Source organism: Magnolia sinica, chromosome 16 (assembly GCF_029962835.1).
Source record: "Magnolia sinica isolate HGM2019 chromosome 16, MsV1, whole genome shotgun sequence".
NCBI classification, from domain to species: Eukaryota; Viridiplantae; Streptophyta; class Magnoliopsida; order Magnoliales; family Magnoliaceae; genus Magnolia; species Magnolia sinica.
In genome coordinates this window covers 16,624,467-16,635,515 of record NC_080588.1, presented here as the reverse complement: position 1 = coordinate 16,635,515, position 11,049 = coordinate 16,624,467, and the positions used below count along the sequence as shown (strand labels likewise).

Here is an 11,049-nt window from a genome sequence, read left to right as displayed (position 1 = left end):
TGGGTGTTCAATCCCAACCGTTTCCTATGGCCTAGCCCACCTTAGTGTTAGATTGCTGGCATATAGAGAACATAGTGGGCCGTCTTACACAAGATCATTGGTGTGTGTCCAATCCGAACTATTTCCTAGGTTCTGTTCCATCTGAATGTTGGATCTGAGACAGCGTACCTGATTTACCTTAGAGGTGGGCAATGAAAAAAAATAAAAAATAATTAAACGCTAGAAGGAGGGCTTGAACCTCCGACCTTGTGGTTAACAGCCACACGCTCTAGCCAACTGAGCTATTCCAGCACAAGTGATAGATTTTATCATATCAAATTACTTCATGTGGACATGTAAAAGAAAAAAACAAAAAAATAAAAATCGAACGCTAGAAGGAGGGCTTGAACCTCCGACCTTGTGGTTAACAGCCACACGCTCTAGCCATCTGAGCTATTCCAGCACATATGACTACTTTTATCATATAAACTACTTATTAAATTCTTAATTCCATTGCTTCAATTTCACAGACCAGTCAATCGATCTGAACTGTTCATTAAGTGAATAACACATTCTATGGAATACTTTGCAAGAATCACTGATCAAAAGATCCAATCCATCCATGATTTAGCCTTATTTCCTGTAGCAATAGTTTTCCAAGCCTTGAATGGGATTGTTATGATTGTCCAACAAAAGTGATACTTTAGAATCATAAGCAATCCATGGTGATTCCTAACAAATAGATGGATAAAATTGGTGATCGGACCCATTTTTGTTTAAACGATCTTGTTCGTTCATATTAGCAGTAATTGATCAAATGGTTAATATTTCTCAGATTGGTATGATGTTAGAATGGTAGCCCATGAAATGTTTGTGATACCTAATGAACCGTTTAGATGGTTGGGCTGTCCAGGCATCCTAATGCAAATGTTATGAGAGTATTTGATCATTTCTTTTAAAGTTGTTATATTTCAAAATCAAGTAAAATAAGAAGTGTAAGTCTCAAGTTGGCCACAAGGCTGGTATCTGATCTGGAAATTGAAGGTGATTCCTAACTCATAATCTCTGCAATAAACAACTAGGTTGACTTGAATTTGAGGATATAGCGACTGTTTTGGAGCTACATGGCTCTTCTAAGTTGGTTGAACAGGTTTAAGGTTTCTCACAAGTTGAGAGAAGTGAATACTTACAATTATGTATTGTCTAAAATAATGGATACAAACTATTAGGAGTGGAGGGGATGCCCTCCTAAGTTTCTTGTAAATATTCTTTTGCTCAGCTACTATTTAGCATGAGCTTTGCTAAGTGCGCATGCATGTAAAGATCATTTATAAGTTAGAGATATTTCAAAACTTTAAAATATATATATATATATATATATATATATATATATATATATATATATATATATATATATTATAAAAGGGTTTGCAAAAAACCCTTTTTTTTTATTTTTAGTCCTACATTGGATAGGAAGAAAGGGGGGAGAATTTTTAGTCCTACATGGGATAGGAAGAAAGGTTGTGACGTAATTTACAAACCTTTGCTTACAATAGACTCTTGTGAAACATGGTATATCATTCTTTGGCCTGTACGTACGCCCAAAGTTGGCCAGATGGAAAAATTGGCCTAGATATTAATTAACCTGAGTGTACGTGTGAGAGTAATGTTGGGGTTGGCTTTGTCCAAATTTACAATTCTTTAAAAAAATAAAAAATAAAAAATTATTGTGTGAAGCATGCTATTTTATCAGGCGCATTTGAAGCGTCGCGGCCATATTTAATCAGGTCATCGTAACATTTCTTAACATGTCACGCTGGTAGTATATGCAAACCCGAACTTCTACTCAAAAATGTTTTATAAAGGAGCCTTTCATTCCTTGGGTAACACTAACTAATTTATTATTATTATTTTTTATACTTCTATAACTTTTTCTTCTTAGTTTGTTTTTATTTGAGCATAACCTTGGAGGGTGATTTTCCTATTGGAGATAGGGTGTTGGGAATTTCACTGCCTATGCACGTTGTGAAGTACCTCCTTGTTGGGCATTGTATAACACACTGGGAGCCTCATGCATTGGTTTAGTTGTGGGGAAAACCAAATTGGTTTTCCATATGGAAAGAGCAACCGACCATAGGAAGAGCACTAGAGTGAGTTCTCCAAGACAACAGAGCATGAAGCTTGGGGAGCTTGGAAGATAGTGTCAGTAATCCTCTTGACGAAGAGATCGATCTCGATCCGAGCTCCTTAAAGACAGAGCTCTCGTGCAAAGAGCCCTTCCCTGAGCTGAGTAGGTCAACAGCCATCAGGTTGAGAGATGATCTCGGAGAATATCCCGCCCCGAATCAAGGGATCAAGTCTGACATAGCCAAAGATCATGCCAACCGATGCAAGCTCGACGATAAATTCGGAGGAAGATCCATATCCAAGATAAGATCTTGGTGTATCCCTATGTGGCATATCCCTATAAAATTTTACAAGATATGCTATCCCAACATGATCCTATGAACCCTATAAATACTCTCGTTGTGTATGAAGGAGGAGGTAACAAAAAACCCTAGCTCAAGTCCTGCTTCCACCTTTAGTCTATCTGCTTGACTCAGGCATTGGAGGGTCCTCGGCCACAATCGGCACCCCTGTCGTCCTTTATATATTGTCTGTGTAGGTATACTTGACAGTCTACTTCTGTAGGCGGCTACACTTGTCCATCCAAATTCAAGCAACAACAGATTAGCACCGGCTGTGAGAACGACTGAAAAGCCATAAAGTTCACACTAACTCTAGCATGGATCGTGACTTTTTCCTCTTCGCCTTTAATGGGTAAAAAGAAGGGAAAGGCACCGACCACGCCTGAGCCTACTCATGGCTAGCCACTTGAGGACGCCCAGGCCACACATTCATCCCACTGGTCCCAGCTACCATCGCAAAGTAATGGCGTAAAGATCCCAGAACTGGGGAAGCCGACTCATCTCCCTCGAGAATTAGATAGTAGTATTGGCCGTCAACGTCGACCGTATCATGAGACTCCTAGAAAGGCAACATGCGCTCCTCACTGATCAACGAGAAGAATTGGAGGCAACAACTGAACAATCCTACCCAACACCTTCACACCCTAAACTGCGCTCCGCGAAGGCCTCGCTAGGGGAAGCAAGCTCGCCTGAACACAAACCCCGAAAACCATCGCACTTGTCGAGTCCGATCTGCGTTGTGCACTAGTGTAACACCCCAACTTTTCAGAACCTGAGTATATGACCCTTGTCCCAAAAATCTGAGTGTTAACCTTAAAGGATGGTCAAATATAATAATTTTCTTTTATCAGAGTAAGCAGATGAGCATAGAGTGGACAAATCAGCATAAAGGAAAAATTTTATTTACATTTGAAATATACAAGAGCTTGCCCATAATGACTTATACAAACCAATGTCTCAAAATTTAAACAAGTACAAGATTGACATGATTCAATATATGAAGAATAACAGAAAGCATATAAATATAAGCCGTAAGATCACGCAGCTCCTCCAAGTAAATACAGTCATGCATCCCTAGCGATCGTACCCTACTCCTCGTCAAGTTTGAACATACATATCACTTAAGTCACCTGTACTACCTGTACGGTTGTATATTTGATGGATGAGTAGCCAACTCAGTGTGAATTCTCCTCAAGATTACACACCGCCGCATTAGATAAGAAATAGTATAAAACATCCAGACAACCAAAACAGAGTAAATGCAGTCTTATTAGATGCATGGATGCATGAATGCAATGATCGATTCGGGTAAAACATCCAGACGGGCATTGGGGTTGTCACCTAAGAATGAGACTGGTCATCAGCGCAACACTCGGTGTAATCGTATGAGCATGAAGATCCAAGTCATCATCATAAATCAAATGACTAGTCATAAGAGCAACATTCAGCGTAATCACAGGGCAAAGTGAACCAAGCCTTCATAATATGTTATGTATGCATGATTTGCCAGTCCATTATTAGTCCATTTGCAACCAGCCGATTTAAGTAAGCTCACGGTCACTACGGGGAGCGCATGGCCCAGCGTAGGCAGACGGCTCGGACATAGTGTCCCATTACCACCATCCCCGGCCTATGAGGCTACCATCTTAGAATGTTTAATAGAAACCTGTCGACTAGTGGTCAATCATATTACAGTATATGGGGCTTACCATTGTATGGTTGTACAGTATAAAAACATCGGACCCATATAGGGAAAACATCAAAACAAAACCACATAGGGCAAGTATCAAAATATGTCACATAGGGCGAATATCAAAACCATACGATAAAGACCATCATTGAAAACCATTGGACACAACAACCCTGGATGGTAGGTCTACATCAATGATCTATCTAGACCGCCACTCAATAACCACTAAGTCGAAGGTCCATTGCAATCACCGTCAATCGAGTTACATCCCAAGTATGGGTGTACATTTATAAGTGGTGGTTTCCCATAAGCAATCCACAAATAATCCACAAGCATGAACAAATATACATGGTGAACATTAAGTACGTAGTATAGCGATTCAATTTCAACAATCAACACATGTGCTTATAGAATAGAGATATCATTCATAAATTAAAATAAAACTATAACTTAAGCTAATGAGAAAATAGAAAGCTCAAGGGGAAGAATCATCACCTTATACTTTGAATCGCCTTCTAGTGTCGCTAAGTAATTGCACCCTTAGAATCGTATCCTATCACAAATCATGAACTTGTACAATTAGATCCAAGTTCTACGTACTACCTAGGTTTAAGATCATGGTCTAGGGTTTGAATTATTTACCTTAGGGTTCTTAATCTAAAATTTAGATTTTTATCTTCAGGTTTAACCTTAAATTTAGATTCTAGGATTTGAACTCTACTTGGTGTATTAATTAAAATTAGATTTTAATAATTACAAGAATACTATTAGCGTTAGTGTTATAATTTATATCAGCTAATATGTTAATAATGATAGTTCATAAGTCTATATTTAAATATACTGTTATTAAATTCTACATATAGATCTAAACCTAACACACCATCTACGTTTAAAGTATTGACCTAGTCTAAGATTTTATTCTAGAGTTTAGGTTTAGGCTAGATTTTTAGAGTTTTAGATGTAGAGTTTAGGGCTTTATCTTAGGATTCAATTCTAGGTTTAGGTTTTAGGGTTCTAACATTAATTGATGAACTATTGATCGCAATGTTAATCACAAATTTACCTTTAACATTAACAACGTAAATAATATTAGTTATCATGATAAAATGACCATTTTGATGGCGCTAAGTAGTGTGATCTAGTATCAATAATAGTATTTAGGAATAATAAATAAACACTAATATCTAATATCTAGCAGTTGGGGTTTTGATTATAATAACTAATATTATCATAAATAACCTGCTAATGGCTAATTACCTTTAATAATTGAAATGATTATAAGAACACAAATAATAATACTATATCAACCCATTTGTTTTGGGAGAGAAAGCCTACTCACTTTGCTGACTCAGTTTGAAACTGAGTTGACTCCTCTCAGCCAAGCCTCCACCTACTCTCTCTTTCTTTCTTTTCTCCTCTTTTCTTCCCACTTTCTTCTCTTGCTGGACCCTTATACCTGTTCTGCATACACCAGAGCCTGGGCCAGCGAGTTGACGAACTCGAACAGGCCCGAACCGAGTCTGAACTCGCCAGCAACTCGCGGGTTGCACAACCAACGTGGTGCAGTTGCATCACCCAACTGATCTCTCTGTCTCTGTCTCTCTCTCTCTGTTTCTTCCCTGTCTTTTCCCTTCATTTTCTCTTCTCCTTGCTGGAACTCCAGCAATGTTTGGCTTGGATAAGGCTCACCCAACTCAATGTTAGCGAGCTGACGACTCGGCTTGAGTTGAGCCAGTGCGGCAAGTTAGCCACCACGTGGGGCCTCCTGTTCCTTTTCTCCTCTCTTCTCATTTCTCTTTCTCATGACTAGAAAACACCTGGACTGACCAGACCCATCCTAGCTCGGACCCAACTTGGTCCAGCGAGTCGAACTCACCAATGGGTTGGGCTAGCTTGGTTCGGCTAATGTAGCCGCGCACCCCCTCCTTTCTTCCTTCTTCCATTTTCTTCTTCTAGATCCTTTCTTCTTCCTGCTGCGATGCCCAAGAGCAATCGGACCACTAGATTCAACCCGAATCGACTCGGTTTAGTGCCGGTTGAACGAGGAAGAAGCTCCGCCGTTAATGGCAGATTCTCTCCCTCGACTTCTTCCTTTAATCCGACAATATGGGAAGGTTTCTAGGGGTGTAATGGAGCTTGGGGGATAGTCGGAGTGGAGCTCTAACAGCGTTTTCTTGGTGGGTTCGAAGGTTTGAGGGAAACAGCCGGTTTTGGTTGTGGCTGCGAAAATGGAGGGTGAGCTACTGTTCCTCGATCCTCACACCCTTTTATGCTTGCCCTAATTCTTCTTGAACCGTCGATCAACAAAAAGTGGCCTAGATCTTCTTTGCCGAAACCGTCTCCAAATATGGTGGGAAAAAACTAAAACCGAACATGGTTTTGTTTGGAAAACCATAAGAAAATGGACGGCTGAGATAGCCCTCCAAGGGACGGTTGAGATGGAAGGTTCCACGGGCACGCGGATTGCTAAGCTAGCCTGCCAGAACAGTTTCCATTTTCTAAAACTAGTGATTGTAGGGTCCGTTTGTGCCTGTCCTCGTGTGTCCACACGTGCACGTTTTTGTGTGGAATAGCTAGGGTTTTGGTCAGCCCCTAGCTATGCACGAGATGGACGGATCAGATCACCCGTATGATCATCAATGGTGGGCCTTAGTGCATCCCAATGGAAAACGGAGAGAGAGAGGTATCCATCCTCTTTCGGGAGAACGGGGGTCAGCCTGTGTTTAACCACCACAGCGGTCCGGTGTGTAGTGTACATACCGAATGCTATGCACATGTACCCCAGTGTGGGACTGATCATGGTGTTTGTGACTAATCCACACCGTCTATTTCGCTTGGAGGTCCTAAGAGGGCTCCACGACTAGACATCAGGCCGATGAAATGCCCAAGCAGGGCCCACAACTTGATTTGGGCCCCGTTTATGGATTTCCTGCTGCTCTGATGGTCAGATCAGTCCGAATTCGAATATGAGCGGTTAAAAGGTTCTAATGGCTCATTTCATAACAGGTTATTAACCAATTACTAATATTAATATAAGTTTTATCACTATCTATTACTATCCTTGTTTTATATTAATAGAATTACATTAATTAACAAGTATGAATGAAATTTATTGCATATAATTTATATTACCACTGATTGTTAATATGTTTTATTTATATGAATATATATTATTTGGGTATTATCTGTATAGTCGTATATGTCTTAAGTTTTAATTTCATGTAAAATGTTAAATCATTTGAAATATGTCATTTATCACACCTATATGTAAGATGTGGACTACTCATTGTGCATCAGTTAGTTAATATCCTATCATTTGGGTTATCTGCATCCAAGTGGGCCATGCCACATAAATGTTTAGACATCAGTTCTTGGTTCCCTGGCCATTTCAACAATCCGGCGGTTGGATTGACTCTTACTTAGCCATCGGTAACCTTAGGGACCCTAAAGAATGTTTAGGTGTGATTCGGTGAATGGTGGACTTCATGATTTGGGGTTGTAAATCCACAATGGTCGGCTAGATTTGCCCATTAATGAGATTTGGATCCTAAGGATAGGTCTCTCTCTAGTAGCAAGATGATCCTTCTTGGAATCATCGGATGGAAATTGCTCTTGACGGTTGAATTTAGCTTAGAATGAGGGTGAGCATTTAAGTAAGCTAGGTTAGTATTCATACTAAATTGGGCGACACGGTAACACTCGAGTACCCGAAAGTACGGGTAGCAGGCTTGGGAAAAAAGCTCCAGAAATCATGGCTAAAAAGAGGTCCCTTGGGGGCAAAAGTAAAAGAAATTTAAGATCAGTTTGGTGATAAACAACAGGCCTGCTCAGCAAAGGCTCCAACCTTTGTTAATGCCCTTCTCGAACAAACTGAACCACCGTTTACAGACAACATCATGCAAGCTCAGCTGTTGTCAAGATTCCGGATGCTTTAAATATCACCTTATTCAGGCTCGGAGGATCCACCTGAACACCTAGAATCTTTAGAACATGGATGGAACTCCACAGTGTCTTCGAACCAATAATGTGAGGGGCATTCTCCTTAACTCTAATTGGAGTGGTTCGAAAGTGGTACAAGCAATTGAAGCCAAAATCCATTAGTTTGCTTGCCCAACTCAGCATGGCTTTTGCCACCCAATTCATTGGGGGTAAAGACATAAGAAAACCTTCAACTCACCTCCTTACAATAACACAAAGGAAGAATGTGTTGCTGAAAGATTACATCATCTGATTTAACGTTGAAGCTGTCTAGGTAGATGACTATTCTGACCAGGTGGCTCTCATAGTCATGATGGTTAACCTCAAGTGAGAAAAGTTCATTTTCTCAACTGGGAAGAATTACCTGACAACTCTTGCTAACCTCCTTAATTGGGCTAAAAAATATTCTAATATTGAGGAGTTATTTAGCGCGCGCAAAAATATTTAAAGTGAGAGCAACTGAACAAAGATAGGAAAAGGAAGGAAGGTAAGGAGGCACCTGGCACGAGCTCCAAAAGGAGAAAGGACGACAACCGGAGCAGTATCCCTAGACCTAGCCGACCCCCAGAGAGCCGGTTTTACAGGTATACCCCATTGAATACTATGTTAGAACAACTGCTCATGGAGGTCGGAGATAAGAAGATTCTAAGGTGACCAAATAAAATGAGGGTTGGTCCATAAAAGAGGGACAAGAAGAAATATTGCTATTTTCACTAGGATCACGGTCATAATACGACTGAATGTTTTGACCTTAAGGAGGAGATCGAATCCCTCATTTAGAGGGAATACTTGCACGAGTTCGTCGATAAAATCAGAGAGGATTGACCAGCTAGGCAATAAGAACGACGTGACGAGTAGGCCGACAACAAAGCCGTAGGGTAAATACGCACCATCTTTAAGGGGGTGACGATTCAAAACTCGTATGTTGAGCCCATGCACGGAATGCGAATGGTGTCAAATAGGAGCATTAAATAAACCTCGTCGAGCGACCCAGGATGAACTCATGTAAGGCCACCTTTAGTGAAGATGCACGAGAAATTCATCACCCTCACGATGACGCATTAGTGGTCGCCATGTTCATTGCTAACCATAGGGTGCATTGAATATTGGTTGACATTGGAAGCTCGATGGACATTCTATTTACAACCGCCTTTGACAAAATGAGAGTTGAAAGGTCGAGATTGCGACCTATATGAACCCCTCCGCTTAGTTTTGCAGGGAAAAAGGTGACCTTAGAAGGGAGTGTTCTTCTACTAATAACGGCTGGGGAGGGTATCAATTAAGTTAACCATGGTCAACTTCCTGGTGGTAGACCGTCCTTCAGTATACAACATGATCCAGGGCAAGTTGTCATTGACTTCATCGTAAAATTCTCTCACCCAGCCCCAACAACAAATAGAAGAGACTGAGCAAAATGCAATATCACATGCATGGACCCTCCATGTGGATGGGTCGTCAAACACTCACGGAAGTGGAGCAACAATGATCATGACTTCACCCGACCAAGTGAAAGTCAAGTATGCCCTGCGATTTCACTTTCGAGCATCTAATAATGAGGCCAAGTATAAAGCAATCCTCACTGACTTGAGATTAGCTAAAGTGATGGAAGCCATGATATTAAAAATGTATAACGATTCTCGACTAGTGGTAAACTAAGTCACTACATAGTATCAAGCCAGACGAGAGAAAATGATTGCTTATCTGACTAAAGCCCGAGAGTTGCTTAAAGGATTCAACAAGTACGAGATCATATAAGTCCCTAGATCCAAGAACTCTAATGCCAACTCTCTGGCTAAGCTGGCCTCAACCATTGACGATAACCTCGTCAGGATTGTGCTAATCGAATTCCTGCATGAGCTAGGTATCAGCCAGTTCAACTAAAGAGAAGCTCTCTCGATTGACCATCCGCCGAGCTGGATAGACTCAATTACGCACTACCTACAACATAGTGAGTTACTAGAAGAAAGTGGAAGCTCGAAAAATAGGCCTCGATCTGCTCGATACACGATACTAGGAGATGTTCTTTACAATAATGAATTCTCATTACCGTACCTAAGATGTCTACGGCTGGACAAAGCTGAATATTTGTTAATGGAGATCCACGAAGGTATCTGTGGAAATCACTCAGGTGAAAGAGCCCTATCCCATAAACTAATCCAATAAGGATACTACTAGCCCACAATGCATGAAGATGCCAAGTAGTTCATAAGGAAATGCGACAAATGTCAGCACTTCACAACAGTACCGTGACAACCACCTGAGCAAATGACCCTGATGAGTGGGCCCTGACCTTTTGCATAATGGGGAGTTGACATCATTGGGCCCCTGCCAATGGGTAAGGGACATACCAAGTTCGCTACCATCGTTGTCGACTACTACACCAAGTGGGTTGAGGTCGAGCCTTTAACTTGGATCACCAAATAGAAAACGACCGACTTTGTCTGAAAAACCATTATTTGCAAGTTCGGCATCCCCACACTATCGTTATTGATAATGGTAGGTAGATTGACAATGTCAGGTTTCGAGGATTGTGTGAAAAACTCGGTATTCGTAACACTATCGCCTCACCTCGGTACCCCCAAGCCAAAGGCTAAGTAGAGGCGGTTGATAATATCATAAAAGGCCTCCTCAAAACCAAGCTCGAAATGTTTAAAGGAGCTTGGGTCGAGAAACTGCCACCTGTTTTGTGGGCATATCAGACAACTGCTCATTCAACCACAAGGGAGACCCCCTTTTCTCTAGCCTTCGGTGTAGAGGTAGTAGTCCCAATGGAAATTGGAATCACCTCAGGGAAAACCAAGCTATTCAATCTAGGGGAGAACAATGCACGATGCTATTGAATCTCAACTCGCTCGAAGAACTCAGGGAGAGAGCACAAGTGAGAGTCGCCACCTATTAGTATAGAGTTGCTCAGTATTACAGCTCAATGATTAA

At 41.0% G+C, this 11,049-nt stretch overlaps 2 non-coding genes across 2 annotated transcripts; both read right to left on the bottom strand.

Moving 5' to 3' along the window:
* Positions 1 to 217: 217 nt before the first annotated feature.
* On the bottom strand, positions 218 to 291 carry TRNAN-GUU (transfer RNA asparagine (anticodon GUU)). Its single transcript has one exon. It is a non-coding gene; the product is annotated as a tRNA-Asn (tRNA).
* A 77-nt stretch (positions 292 to 368) lies between these two features.
* On the bottom strand, positions 369 to 442 carry TRNAN-GUU (transfer RNA asparagine (anticodon GUU)). The gene has a single exon. It is a non-coding gene; the product is annotated as a tRNA-Asn (tRNA).
* Between the last annotated feature and the right edge of the window lie 10,607 nt (positions 443 to 11,049).